Genomic DNA, 15,971 nt, shown 5'->3' on the forward strand with positions numbered 1-15,971 from the left:
GCACCTGAGTCTCAGTCGGTTATGTGTCTGCCTTCGGCTCAGGACATGATCCTGGGGTCCTGGGACTGAGCTCCACCTTGGGCTCCCTGCTCCACGAGGAGCCTGTTTCTCCCTCTCCCTCTGCCCTTCTCTCCCGCTGTATTCTCTCTGTCTCTGTCTCCCAAATAAATAAATAAAATCTCTAAGAAAAAAAAAAGATTTTCCCAAAGGACAGAATGAGAGAGTACCCACCTCTCTTCCAGTAAATGAATATGGAGGCTTGTCTTCCTGCTTAGAATGGAGAAAGTTAACACTTCTGGGAAAAATGAAATTATGATCTCAACATACACTCCTGGTGTATCTATAAGGTGGAGAACTCCTCTCAGCAAATAATTTGTCTCTCCCCAAGAGATTTTTCCTTATTAGAGGCCTTGGGTCCAGAGAGGAAACCATGGAGATCTTGGTCTACTGTCTCCGAATCAGAGCTGACCTAAGCTAACGATCTCAAGTCCAGGTAGGACAAACTGTGTTCATCCGACACTTGTGAAGGAAAGGGGGATGTAGCTGGAGAAGGCTGGGAACTCCATAGACTGCGACTCAGGAAGGAGAGGAGGAAAACAGGTTGGGAAAAGGCATCCTAAGTTGCCATGAAGTTTAATGGATGCTTCCTGAAGACCATCTGGGAGTTCTTGAGCCAAAGTCAGCAGATGCCAGGATCCTAGGTGGGTCAGGAGCGCATGTGCCTTAGTACCCTGGCCACTCAGTCATGGGCCGGAGCAGCCCCTCTAGAGGTGTGCTGATGAGATTTCCCCATGCAAGAGCTGAAGCCCTCTTGAGTTGAGGGCTGCTCCTGCAGTAGGTCCCCGGGGCCTGTGAATGCCCACCCAAGAATGATGGCGGGGCTGCAAGGGCAAGGGCCTGGTGGAGGTGTGAGATGGGGGACAAATTGTGGAAGGCAGAAGAGCCCTTCCCTTCCATATGTGTCCCATTGATGAGGAACATAAAAAGGATCTGAGGCTTCAGGATGGTTTTCCGGAGGCAGCGTGGGGTCATGGGAAGACCCCTAGCTTGGCAGTTGGCAGATGATTCTGAAAGAAGATGAGCTGAGATGAGAAAACTTCTTTGCTTGCCTGGTTACTGTCTTTGCAAGGGCTCCAAGGTGCTCGTGCTGTAGATATTTACAGAGTTTTTGATAAAACAGTTCTTTCTGTGTTGCTTCATCAGCAGTCCCTGTCCCCCCATCCCCGCCCTTCCTGGAAATAGAATCCAGGGGCAGGGTGAGCACAGTTTGGGTGGCATGCTCTCCTCTCTGTCCCGGGGGACGTGGTGTTGATTTCCGCGGGCCAGACTGCTGCATTCCTCCCCCCGGAAAGTCCTTTCTCAGGAGGCTCGTCAGCCCCTCATGCAGACAAGCCCCTAGAGCTCAACCCGCTGGGTCTCCAGCCATGTCCCTACAGGTCAGAATCCTACACCATCTATTCCTATTTGGCTGCAGGAAGCTAGACGCTACTCTGTCTTGTTTTGTTTTGTTTTGTTCTTTTCTAAGTCCCAGGTTCTCTCCAAACACTTCCCAAAGTGAATCCCTAGTAAAAACTCGTTTGAAGAGAACCTGCTCCACTGCCCCATTTCTTACCACTTTCTGAAACAGAGAGAGGGGAGAGGACTTGGCTTCATCCCCCACGGCCACACACCTCCATCAAAGTGAGACTAAAGCCAGAGGCCTTTTTAAGGATTATTCCCTGAGAAACAGAGACAGAGAACCATTAAAAGCTAGTGTCATCCTTCTGTGATGTTGCCAGGCCTTTGCATTGAAGCAGAAAAAATTCCAAATATTTTTAGCATCATAACACGGACAATCGTTTAAGAACAGACACAGAGCCTTGCTTACTGGAGGGAATGTTTTTTCACATGAATGGATGTATACGATACTGTCTTCAGGAAAAATCTAAGGTTTGTCTTGGAGGGATGCTCTTAGTTGACAGGTCAACCAGTGAAGAAATGGGCTACAAAACTTCTCACTGGTAGAGAGACTGAAAATGAACTGGGCACCAACATCCACTGCCAACCGTGGTGCCCAAGCTCATCCTCCCCCTAGAATAGGCAACACTGGGCAGACATAAACTTGCTGCCCATCTGGCAAAAGCCCAGGGTGACAGAGAGATCATTAGGCTAAGGAAGGAGCCAGAAGTGAGATCTCATCTGGATGAAATAGGGCTTCCCTAATGGATCTCAAGACAGTGGCTTTTAAAAATCCTGCCTCAAAAAGTTAAAAATACGGGGCACCTGGATGACTCAGTGGCTTAAGCATCTGCCTTCAGCTCAGGTCATGATTTCAGCCACCTGGGATTGAGCCCCACATTGGACTCTGCTCGGCAGGGACTCTGCTTCTCCTTCTCCCTCTCCCCCTGCTCCTGCTGTCTCTCTCTCACTCTCTCTCTCTCAAATAAATAAATAAAATCTTAAAGAAAAAAATTAAAAATAGAATTACCCTATAATCCAGCAATCTCATTACTGGGTATTTATCCAAGAATAGAAGAACACTAATTCAAAGAGACGCATGCACCCCTATGTTTATAGCAGCATTATTTACAATAGGCAAGATATGGAAGCAGCCCAGACATCCATCAACAGGTGAATGGACAGGGAAGATGAATGGACACACACAATGGAATACTACTCAGCCATCAAAAATGAAATCTTGCCATTTGCAACAACATGGATGGAACTAGAGGGTATTATACTAAGCGAAATAAGTCAGTCAGAGAAAGACAATTTTTTTTAATTTATTTTTTATTGGTGTTCAATTTACTAACATACAGAATAACCCCCAGCAATGGCCACGATAGCCAAACTGTGGGAGAAAGACAATTATTATATGATCTCACTCATATGGAATTTAAGAAAAAAGTCAGAGGAGCATAGGGGAGGGGAGGGAAAAAATAAAACAAGATGAAATTGGAGAGGGAGACAAACCATAGACATTCTTAATCATAGGAAAAGAGGGGGTTGGAGGGACAGGGTAACTAGGTAAGGGGCATTAAGGAAGTCATATGATGTGATGAGCACTGGGTGTTATATGATGAATCACTGATGAATCACTAAATTCTACCCGTAAAACTAACAATACAGTATATGTTAATTGAATTTAAATTAAAATTTAAAAAACAAAAAATACACATAATGGAATATTATTATTCAGCCATAAAAAAAAATGAAATCTTGCCATTTGTATCAACATGGAATGGAACTAGCCAGCATAGTGAAATAAGTGAAATAAGTCCAAGAAAGGCTATACCATGTCACTTATATGTGGAATTTAAGAAACAAAACAAGCAAAGGGAAAAAAATTAGACAAACCAAGAAACTGACTCAACTATAGAGAACAACTGATGGTTACCAGAGGGAAGGGCACTGCAGATGAAACAGGCGATGGGGATTCAGGAGCACACTTGTCGTGACGAGCACCAGGTGTCGTATGGAAGTGTTGAATCACCATACCATACACCTGAAACTACTATAACACTATATGTTAACTGGAATTATCATAAAAACTTTAAAATCGATACATAGACACACAGATAAAATCCTGCCATATGTAACAACATAGATGACTCTGGAGAATATCCTGTAAATGAAACAGACCGGACAAAGAAGGACAATTCCACCTATAGGAATGGTGCAAGATTCCACCTACAGGAGGGATCTGAACTGGTCAAACTCAGGGGCACCTTGGTGGCTCAGTGTTGAGCATCTGCCTTCGGCTCAGGGTGTGATACTGGGGTCCTGGAATCGAGTCCCACATCGGGCTCCCTGCATGGAGCCTGCTTCTCCCTCTGCCTGTGTCTCTGCCTCTCTGCGTGTGTGTCTCTCATGAATAAATAAATAAAACATTTTTTAAAAAATTTTAAGAGGGTAGGGATGCCTGGGCGGCTCAGTGGTTGAGCATCTGTCTTCGGGTCTGGTCATGATCCCTGATCCTGGGATCCAGTCCCGTGCTTCTCCCTCTGCCTGTGTCTCTGCCTCTCTCTGTGTGTCTCTCATGAATAAATAAATAAATAAATACAATCTTAAAAACAAAATAGGAGGGTAAGGGAGCCTGGGTGGTGTAGTCGATTAAGCATCAGACTCTTGGTTTCAGTTCAGGTTGTGATCTCAGGGCCATGAGGTTAAGCATTATGTCGGCTCTGAGCTCAGCAGAGTCTGCTTGAGATTCTCTTTCCTTCTCCCTCTGCCTCTCCCACTTGTTCTCTCTCTCTCTCTCTCTCTCTCTCTCTCTCTTTAAATAAATAAATCTTTAAAAGAATTTAAGAGGGTAAGGAGGCCTGGGTGGCTCAGCAGTTGAGCATCTGCCTTTGGCTTGGGGTGTGATCCTGGAGTCCCAGGATTAGGTCCCCCATTGGGCTCCCTACAGGGAGCCTGCTTCTCCTCCCTCTTCCTATGTCTCTGCCTCTCTCTGTGTGTCTCTCACGAATAAATACATAAAATCTTTAAAAATAAAAAAATAAAATTTTAAAAATTAAAACAAATTTAAAAATTTAACAGGTAGATCTCAAGATCTCATGTCAAATATTCTTACCACAATAAAAAAAAAAAAAATTGTGACCGGAGACCAGAGTATATTTGATGAGTAAATACAAGTAGGTAAATAAATACATAAATAAATTTGTAAAGTAAAGTAAAGTCCAATACATGTCAACTGGTCATTATCCTGAGCATAATAGCAGATCATAGCACCAGGATCCATAAAGAACCAAATGAAACACCAGTATTTGGTTTTCAAACTCAGTAGACACCAAAAAAGAAAAGTCAGGCCCCAGTAAAAGTAGCTCTACCTTTCCTACATTATCTAGCAGAGCCCTTTGCATATAATAGATATGCAGTAAGTGTTGGCTCTGGGCCTCATTAGGTTTTCCTGACAGTGAACATTAATTTATCTGGGTTTATACTTATGACAGATTTCCTCAGTTAAAACTTCTGGATAAAATCTCTTTGAAAATGTAAACATCATTAAAATTTCACCCCATGGCTTTCAACTCCCTGAGGTCAATCGGACCAGTCCTTTTCATCTTCTGCTCAAGTACAAATTAGCTCTTAGATCAGATGGCTCGTATAGGCCTGTGCTCTTCTTTTCCAGAATAATCGTTTAACGGTGGTTGGAATAACCATAGGGCTGTTATCCGCAGTGCAAGAGAGCGCAGGGGAAAGCTGTGAGCAGCCTTCGTGGGTTGGCAGATGCTGTGATTTTCATCCCAGATTAGAAGTTGTGTTGAGCTATATGTTTCGGCATAGACACATTCTCTTGGCAAACAGACTGTTCTTTTTGATGTATGCCTCCAACAGACTGGTGGCAGCGTGCTCAGGAAGGGAGAGTCAGGCTCCTCCAGGAGTGTGAGCCAGCCCCAGGATGCAGGGCCCTGGTTGAACCTCAAAAAATAAGCCTCAAAAGGTGTGGTTCTGACTCTTGGTTTCAGCTCAGGTCATGATCTGTGGGTCCTGAGATGGAGCCACATGAGGGGTGAGGAATATGTTTTCTCTCCTCTCCCTCCCCCTCTGCTTCTCCCCCACATACATATATACATACATAAAATCTTTTTTTTTTTTAAAGGTCTGGTTCTGTGAGTGAATGCATAAACAAAAAGAGGTTTTTTGCACACAATGGAACGCTGGTCAGCCTTCAAAAGGAAGGAAATCCTGACATGTGCTCTAATATGGATGAACCTCAAGGACACGATGCTAAGTGAAATAAACCAGTCACAAAAAGACAAATAGGTAGGATCCACTCACATGAGGTACAGAGAATGTCAAATCCAGGTTGCCAGGGACTGGGTTGGGGGGAGGAGCGGGGAGTTATTGTTTACTGTTAATGGGTACAGAGGTTTGATTTGGAAAGACAAAGGTATCCCCAAGGAGGAGGTGGTGGTGGTGGTTGCACAGCAGTGTGACTACTGAATGTTGCCGAGCTGTACACTTTTAAAAAAGATTAAAAACGTCCTGAATTTTTATGTCATGCGTGTTTCATGTTCTGGATATTTTGTGACACTTATTTGATCATTTTATGAATCAGAACATCTTTCTCTCTCCCTCTCCACTCTCCCCTACCCCCCTTTTCTATACCTCATCTCAAATTTTTCATTAAATTTGAACGTTTGGTCCACATGTGTCATGTAGAATACTAGATGTAGGTCAGAGATGTCACTATATAGAAAAGCAAGCAAAAGCAAAGCTTACTACCTCCCCGTGTTTCGGAGGTAGTGACCCAGTGATGAACTTTATAACCACCACACTTCCTCCTGCTGGGTAAGCCACAGAGTTCAGTCTACACACTGGCACATGTAAATACTCTTCCTGCCAAATGAATCAATTGGTTGAAAACATTAATTGTTTGAGTAGGCATTTTAGAATAGCTCTGGGAGAAAAAAAAAAATCCATGACTAAAAGCAGGTCAAAAAAATAAAAACAAAACAGCATTGGTTCCTCTATTTCTATTTGAACTTGCCCGATGCCTTTAGATAATTCATCTGATGCTGAGTTCCCCTCTGTCCCCGAAATGAATCTCTTTCTTTGTCCACAGTCTCTTCCCTGAAACTCTCACCCTGACCCACTGTATATTATCCCCAATCTTCCTGAATTCAGAACTTAAGTCTCTTTCTCACCTCATCGTTGGGTAATAACACTTGGCATCACTTATGTCTTTGTCTTTGGTATTGCTTTGGTTTGACTTGCGTTTCGCCTTTTGCACCACAACATAGTTTTCCCCCAGCATTTGGCCACCATGACCTTGAATTTACAGTTCCACCAGGAACTCATGGATAGTGTCCCAGTGTATTCCCCACAGCCTTCGGAAACCTTCTTACCTCTTCTAGTTCTTTGGCCATGTTGCCAAGGTAACCGGGACATCAGCCCCACCAATCTTAGGTACCTGCTGTGTAGACATAAAAGCATGGTAGTTCGCATGTAGATGTGTTTCTGGCTGGAATACCATGTGACAATGACTAAACCAGGTAACGTGTCCCAACACGACTTAGATAAACTAAACATGTCACCGGGCAGTCCTAAAAACAGAATTTTTTTAAAACTGAAGAACAAAAGGGGAACATCTTTAAACCAGAAAGAGCAAGAAGAATATCTAGAGGGAAAAAAAATAATCCATATTAGAAAGCAGGTAGATTTCTTTAGCAGTACAAGTGAGAGAAGAAGTGGAATTTGGGGAAAATAAGCAAAAGGATCCAGTCCCAGGGAAAAATGAAGTCAAGCCTGAATAGACTGATCCAATTTGCCCTGGGGAGGCAGGATAGTATAGTACATATGGGTGTGGGCCTGGGAACCAGTCATTTGAATTCCAAACCCAGCTCCTCTGTCTACTGTTCAGGCAAGCTACTCATCCTCACTAAGCCTGAGGGTGCTCACCTGTAGTAATAATACCTAAATCTTGAGTTTGGGAGAATTACAGGAGACAATATTCTCAAGCAATTATTGCAATGCCTGGCACAGAGTAAATTCTCAATTAAAGATAATGATAATTGCAACTAGGCCAAGTGAAGAATCAAGTGAAAAATGAGAGAGAAGGGGGTGCCTGGATGGCTCAGTCAGTTGAGCGTCCAACTCTTGGTTTCGGCTTAGGTCATGATATCAGGGTCATGGGATCCAGCCCTGCCTCCACTCTGCACTCAGCATGGAGTCTACTTAAAATTCTCTCTCTTCCTCTCCCTCTGCCACTCCCCACCCACATTGCTCTCTCTCTAAGAGAGAGAGAAAGAGAACTGGGCTGAAGTTTTCATAGTGAAAAAACAGACTCAAGAGCTATCTTTGAATGTGCAATGGGCCATCATGTGGAAGGGGGGGGCTTAAAAGTGTTTTGCTTTCCTTCAATGGGTAGATTTTAGGTCCAAGGTGAAAGCTAAAGGAAGGGAACTTGTAGCTCAATAAAGAGAAAGTCTTCTTTCTGACATTCCTGGGGACCAGAGTCATTCTGAAAAAAAGGGGATGAGCTTTGGCAGGACTGTTGTCACAGAAGTCAGGACTGGACTGGACGTTGTGAAGGTTCCTTGCAGTGTTGGGATTCCATTTTGTTCTACTGCTTATCATAAATAGTATCAAATATCATTGGTCATTTTTCTTATTGATCATTTTTTGAGTAGCATGGTGAGGTAAGAGGAGAAGAAAGGGGGTACAAGGAAGTAGAGGATAAAGTTCCTGTCTTTGAAATATTTGCAGTACCCTTAGGCAAGCAAGATACAATATGTCGTAAATAAATATTTATTAGAGCTGAGTTTGAGGTTAGGCCCATGCTTGTCGGTAGAAATTCAGAGGAATTGAGACAGCCCCAAGGATCCTGAAGATGTACACATTAGAATAAACAGTATAAAACAACAAGATGGTATATGCTAAGGGCTGAGGTTCTCGTAAGAGGTCTACGTGAATTCAGAAGGAGAAATTGGGACTCCTGGATGGCTCAGTCATTGAGCGTCTGCCTTCAGCTCAGGTGGTGATCCTGGGGTCCTGGGATCAGTCCCACATCGGGATCCCTTCAGGGAGCCTGCTTCTCCCTCTGCCTGTGTCTCTGCCTCTCTCTGTGTGTCTCTCATGAATAAATAAATAAATAAATCTTTTAAAAAAAGAAGAAAAAAATTAAAAAATTTAAAAAACAAGAAGAAGAAAAAGAAATCCTTTATTTGAGCAGAAGCATATTTATGCATAAGCAGTAATGTCTTGGTGAATACTTGGTTCACACCACACTCCTGACTAATCTCAAGAAAAGGTGTTTGTATTCTGATCTGAGGCCTTGCTAAGAATAAGGTATAGGACAGAAAAAACAGGCACTTGTCAGATGTCCACAGCCAGAAGAAATGGTAGGTCCTTCTGCCTCCTGGAGTAGTGACAGTGAAGGAGGGGAGATGGGAAAACAGGAAGTGAGCAAAGGGTCCCCTCTAGGCATGACAGTGAATGAAAACAATATTACGGACTAGTTTTTCATTTTTTCAAGTTTGGTTGATTTGTTATTACGTAGGTAGCTTAAAGATGACTTGATAAGTTCCCATTACATCCCATTTGTCTCAATTACATCTTAATTCTTTCTTTGTGAGAATTTCTGTCTTCCTTAGAGAAAGAAGAAATGAATGAGAAAGGGAGTAATATTTTTCTAAGCCTGGACATCAGACACTTTACCTACTTTATCCTTTTTTCTCCTGAAAACAATGACATGAGTGTCATCAGGACCTCTACATAACGCAGAAACTGACATACAAAGATGGAAGTGACTCACCCAGGGGAACAGTGAAAAGAATTCAAATTCAGATCTGTCTGGTTCCAAAGCTGGTTTGGAACTATCCTACGCTGTTTTCCCATTATGCTGATGCTGATGGTGAGGATGATGGTGATGATGGTGATGGGGAGGGCGGGCAGGGGATGCAGTAAGCTGAAGAACTGAATTACCGAATCATTGTATGCTCAAGGTTCTAGAGGCGGAAAGAAGACAATGTTAACAACCAACACAAGAGGGACCTGTAACACCAGACTACAGGGAAATAGACCCAGCTGAAAGCAGCCTGCCCACTCTTGAATCCCGGGAGAGAAGCAATCCTGGTAATGGAGTTGCCGCCAATTTAGCCAGTTCAAGATTTCATTTTTCATCCTGATTTCTTTTTCCTTTTTAAGATTTTATTTATTTATTCACGAGAGACACACAGAGGGAGACAGAGACACAGAGAGAGGGAGAAGCAGGCTCCCTGCAGGGCCCCGATGCGGGACTCAATGTGGGACTCCATGTGGGACTCGATCCCAGGACCCCGGGATCAAGACCTGAGCCAAAGGCAAACACTCAACCACTGAGCCACCCAGGAGTCCCTTTATCCTGATTTATAAGTCAACTCTTATCTTTTGGTAAAATTTAAATAAGTCTGTTAACAAGACATTAAGGAGTTTGTGCATCGCCTTCAACAAAACTGCATTTGGTTTCGTTGGTCGTGATTTTATAATTATTTTACTTTATTTAGATGCATTTATTACTTAGATCAAATAGAGAAACTTCATTTTCATGGAAAAAAAAATCTTTAAGTAAACAATCCAAGACACCTATTTTGAGTGGGAACAAGGAATGCTCTAGTGACAAAACCCCAACATTCTCATTAAAGCAAAGATAGTCAAATAAGGTCACTATGCTCCCAGCTGAGCTGTGAGTTCTTAGGGTGAGGGAGAGGGGAGAAGGAAAGAAAGCCAGAGAAGAGGGAAAATAGAATGAGAAACAGATGGCCTTCAATTTCCAAACCCGAAACTTTTTTTTTTTTTTTTTTTTTGGTTGTTTACTATTTGTAATCTGAACCAAAAACAGGAGGTAAATACCATTGCCTTCAAGTGACAACTCACAAACCCGGAGGCTGGAAGTCATGCCAGCAACTCCCCCAGGCTTGGAGTGGGGTAAGAGGGGGCCCTGGGGTGCTTTGCCCCATCCCACATGTGGTCCTGGCCACAGGCTCCTGCTGGTCCCATTGCCTTCCAGTTTAGGGCTTTGGGCTGACTGGGAATCAGCCTTGCTCTGGGCTCTGCCTGTGGGGTTCATACTCAGCCCAACCCGCAGCGTGAGGAGTGCACAGACCCCGGGGTCCCAAATGTAGTGAGTGTGGGTGTTGTGTCTTCTGGTTCTGAAGAGAGAAATAATGTCTTTCAAGTTCTAATTCATCTTTCCAGCTTGCTACCATGCTGGCTTTTCAAATGAAACACGTCCAAAATTAATTTTGCAAACCCCTCTCTTCCTGCCCTCAATTAAGTTTCTCTTTTCGAGGATCCAATTTCTGAGAATGGCAATTTCTTTGTCCTTGAAACTCAAACATTTTTCATTCACTCCCTGTATCCAAGCCATTCTGATCCTCTACAAGGTGTAGATTTACCTCCAAAATATCTCTGGAATCTCGTTTTTCATTTTCAAATGCACTGCCAACATCCAATTCAATGCTCTCACTTGGGTTTTTGTAACATTATAATCAATCTCTTTTTATCCCTGAAAATGATCCTGAGTTTATATCAGAGAGAGCAAAAATCCTACGATCTTTCAGTGTTGATGAAATCCATTTTTTATTATGATATTTAAATATAAGCCAACATAAAATTATAAATGTTTTTACCTGTAGTTATTATACAGTATAACTAAAACATTTTGCATTAAATTATATAGACATGCAAAGCTAATAAGACTAAAATACATTAATTATAATATAGCCTATTGTTTTACTGAAACTAGTATTTGAAAGGTAAATTAAAAATATCTAAAAAAAAAGAAAGGTAAATTTTTTTTGTGTTTCACTTGCTATTAACTGAATTCTTCCCTCCCCCCTTTTTTTCTATTTGGGGAGGGGCAACAGGGGGCAGGGGAGGAGAGAGAGAATCCCAAGCAAGCTCACACCCAGAGTGGAGTCCAACACAGGGCTGGATCCCACAACCCTGAGATGATGACCTGAGCTGAAACCAAGCATCTGAAGCTTAACGAACTGAGCCACTCAGATGCCCCTCAACTGAATTCTTTTGCTGTTAAGTGTGGCAGGTCCCTTTTGGACTTGGTGTCATGTTGTTTTGGGTTTTTTTTTAAGATTGTATTTATTTATTCATGAGAGACACAGAGAGAGGCAAAGACACAAGCAGAGGGAGAAGCAGGGTCCCTGTGGGGAGCCCAATGCAGAACTCGATCTCAGCATCGTGGGATCACGGTCTGAGCCAAAGGCAGACGCTCAACCACTGGGCCACCCAGAGGCCCCTGTCACATTGTTTGTTTAAGAATCATCCCTTCTGGGACGCCTGGGTGGCTCAGTGGTTGAGCGCCTGCCTTCAGCCCAGGGCGTGATCCTGGAGTCTGGGATCGAGTCCCACATCGGGCTCCCCACAGGGAGCCTGCTTCTCCCTCTGCCTGTGTCTCTGCCTCTCTCTGAGTCTTTCGTGAATAAATAAATATAATCTTAAAAAAATAAAAAGAATCATCCCTTCTGAAACTGTCCCTGGATGATTTTTAATAGTGCACTCCATAATTCAAAAACAAAAATTGTAATGCTTTCTTATTTACTTGCTAATGAACAGTTGCAGGGTAAAATGTGCAGACACGGGGTGCTTGGGAAACCTCTACTTTCACGAGGCTCCGTGTATCCAGCTGGTGCTCTGGGATCCAGGATCCCTACCCCCTCAGGTGTCTCAGTTCTCTCGCTCAAATCTTTTTATTCAATCTGCTTCACCACTTCGGCCCTTTTCTGATGCCCTGACATCATGTTGCCTTAACTCGGTGCCAATGCCATCCTAGCCACAAGTTCATACACTGGAAAGTAAACTCCATAAAGGCAGGTGTTCATTGTTTCTTCCCTTCTTTTGGGGAAAGAAGCAGAACATGCACAGAAGTAAGGAGAACAGTGTGAGGAATCTCTCTGCACCTTTGCCCGCCTACCCTAATGGTCAAGTCCTGGACAGTCTCACTCCGTCTGTATCCTCACCCACGTTCCCTCATTCCCCTGCTCCACTGGACACTTCTTCTTTTTTTTTTAAGATTTTATTTATTCATGAGAGACACAGAGAGAGGCAGAGACACAGGCAGAGGGAGAAGCAGGCTCCATGCAGGGAGCCCGACATGGGACTCAATCCTGGGATCTGGGATCATGCCCTGAGCCAAAGGCAGATGTTCAACCACTGGACAGGCATCCCCCGAATGGACTCTTCTGAAGCTAATCCCAGACATCAGATAAATTCATGCATGAATATTTCAGTATGTCTAAAAGATAAGAACTTTTGAAACATAACCACATATCATTACTATGTCTTAAAAAAAAAAACCTCCAGTAATTTCTTGATATTGACAAATATCCAGTTAGTGTTCAAAGTTGCAGAAGGAGACCTTTGTTTTGTCTACCGCTGTACGCCCAGTGCTTAGAACGATGCCTGGCACATAGTAGGTGCTCAAGCAACACTTCCTGTGCCGGCGTGGACATTGACCTTCCGTGGAAGAATTCTGTTACGTGGCGTGGTCGCTCAAATACTCCAGAATATTACAACACTTGAAGGTTCTCATTAGGAGAAAATACATACTTTGAAAATGAACCTAGAATTTTCAGAGCTCCTAGAATATGTCCACGGACCCTAGTTGACTGATATATGGATACCCTGCCAATGACTCTTCAAGTTCTTCCCATGATTCTTTTGATCTTAAAAATTTAGGGGCACCTGGGTGGCTCAGTGGATGAGCAACTGCTTCAGCTCAGGGTGTGACCCCGGGGTCCTGGGATCGAGTCCTGCACTGGGCTCCCCACAGGGAGCCTGCTTCTCCCTCTGCCTGTGTCTCTGCCTCTCTCTGTGTGTCTCTCATGAATAAATAAATAAAATATCTTTTTTAAAAAAAAACTTGTAGTGCTCCCCATTACTTGCTAAGTTAAATCCAAATTCCTTGGCCCTCAGTCCCCTGGCTTCAGTCCACCAAGCTCCTCTCTTGCCACTCCGCTCCCCATCCTGGAAGGAACTAGTCCGATGGGGCTGTCGCCTGCCCCTCTGGTGTCCCTCCTGCACCGGCCCTCCCTCCGGTCAGCCTGGACCCCGGTTCCTCGCATTCCCCATCACTGCTGATTGAAATCCTTCCTGTCCTTCAACAGCCTCAAATAGCATCTCCCGCAGGAGATCCTTAATTACATTCCTGCTGAATTGCAATATTCTCTTTCCTGAATTCAGCTAACATTGGATTGTACCTCAATTATCAGTTTCAAAATTCTGCCTGGTTCTGGGTTTTTTTTTTTTTTTTTTGGTTTGTTTGTTTTCATTTTTATCTTTTCTCTCTTCCTAGACTGTGAGATTCTTAAGGGGAAAGCTTCGGCTGTTCTTTTCTGGGTATTCCCTACTAGGCTTGGCAGAGAGCTTTGTGTGGTTCTTGTAACGATTGTTTATTGATTGAGCAGAGCTAGCAGAGGCTGGACATCTCTTTTCTCAAATTCTCTCTTTCTCTCCATCTCCCCTTACTCTTTCTCCTCAATTTCCTGTTCACCTTGGGTTAAGTTTAAATGCTTCTGCGGGTTTGCCACAGGCTTCGGGGAACGGTCTGACTCCTTGGCGGGGCCTAGGAGGCCTTAGCACCATCTGTTCCCTGCCTGTCTCCAGCTTTCTCTCCAACCATCCTGCCAACCACCCCTTCTTGCTTCAGTTCCTGAGCTCCCTGCCCTCGTTTGCCTCTAGCATTTACACATTATATTCTGTGTGCTTGAAACACTCTCCTTACCCTCTTAATTGAGTAGCATCATCTAGCTGTAGACTTAGATATCACTCCCCTTGGGAAGTCCTCCCTGAGTTCCTAAGTCTGGCCCGGGTATCTTTCCTCTACTTTCCTGCAAACCCCAAAACGTCACTAAGAAGAGCACTGATCTCTCTGCACTGGTACTGTTTGCCTATCTACCTTCAAGAGCGCTGGCGCATGTCCAGAAAGCAGAGTCATTGCTTCACTCATTGTTGCGTTGAATTGGAGCAAAGATTATGTGTGTTGGTAGTAATGGTTACATGAGGTGTTGTGAAAGAAAACATGGGCTGTAGTAAGAAGGGTCTTGACTACCATACCAAGGAATTCAACTTTATCCTGAGGGCAGTGAAGAACCCTCTTTAGCTTGGGAAAGACAGGAATGCATCTCCTGGTAAGACTTCACAATGAGTGCTTTACCTACAGTGTAGAGGATGGATGACAGTCCAGACTGACTCCTTTCCTAACTCCACCTTCAAGACTGTCACCAGGCTTGTCCTGCCCTTGGGCATTCCACAGTCTGGGTCTCTCCAGAACCCCCTAACCCCCTCCCAAAGCTGACTGGCCCTGGAGCTTTGGGGTCTGGTTCTGTGACAGCAGTCACATAACTAATCTGCTAATGTGCTTATAGGGATCAGAGTTCTTCCAGATAAGGAAGTAGGGTGCAGAGAACATGGTCCAGAGTCAGGACACCCGAAGTTAATTTTGGTTTCAATTATAGCCAGCTATGGCACCTGGGGTGAGACACTTGTGGCCCTAACCTCCACGCAGGGTTGCTGCGAGGATTAAAATCAAAGTGACTTTGAGTTTCAGAGAAGAGAAAAAGGTTTTTATTTTCCACCAAGAGGAGAAGGGAATTAGAAATGTTTCATGGCATAAGTATCATTTGAGCTACACAAAAGCCTAGATCAGAGTACCTGGGAACTTTTGAAGGGTTTATTCTCAGGGAACAGAAAACAATTTATTTATTTATTTATTTATTTATTTATTTATTTATTTATTTATTTATTTATTTTTCAGAAAACAATTTAAATATCATCTCAAGAATAGGTTTGGAGATTGTTATAAACTGAGTGTGTTCTTTACCCACCCTCCCCACCCCCAAACTCATATGTTGAAACCTAATTCCCATTGTGATAGGATCTGAGGGTGGGACCTTGGGGATGATCTGGTCATAAAGGTGAAGCCTTCATGAATGGGATTAGTGCCCTATGAAAGAGACCCAGAGAGCTCCCCTGCCCCTTCTGCTATGTGAGGGCACAGCAAGGAAACAGCCATCTAGGAACCAAGAACTGGGCTTTCATCAGACACTGAATATGCTGGTGCCTTAATCTTAAACTTCCTGGCTTCCAGAACTGTGAGAAGTAAATCTCTTGTCTGTAAGCCACCCAGTCTATGGTATTTGCTTGGGTTAAGACAGAGATCCAGATGAGTAAGATTTGATCTCAAAATATTTGTCCTAGGGATCTAGACGTCCTGGCTTCTGAACAAGGCTCAGGTGGTGCTGGTTTTTACTGTTTTGGCTCCCTTTTGCTTATGCTTTTAGAAGACCACCCTGCCCTGAATTAATACACTATTATCTACAACTCCATTCCTAATTTAATTGATAACATGACAGCCACTTTTTAAAAAATAGATTTATTTACTTACTTATTTTTATATAGAGAGAACATGCACAGGGAGAGAATCTCAAGCAGACTCTTCCGCCCTGAGGGCGGAGCCTGACACAGGACCAGATCTCATGACGCTGCGA

The sequence above is a fragment of the Canis aureus genome, chromosome 3, assembly GCF_053574225.1.
Source record: "Canis aureus isolate CA01 chromosome 3, VMU_Caureus_v.1.0, whole genome shotgun sequence".
In the NCBI taxonomy this organism is placed as follows: Eukaryota; Metazoa; Chordata; class Mammalia; order Carnivora; family Canidae; genus Canis; species Canis aureus.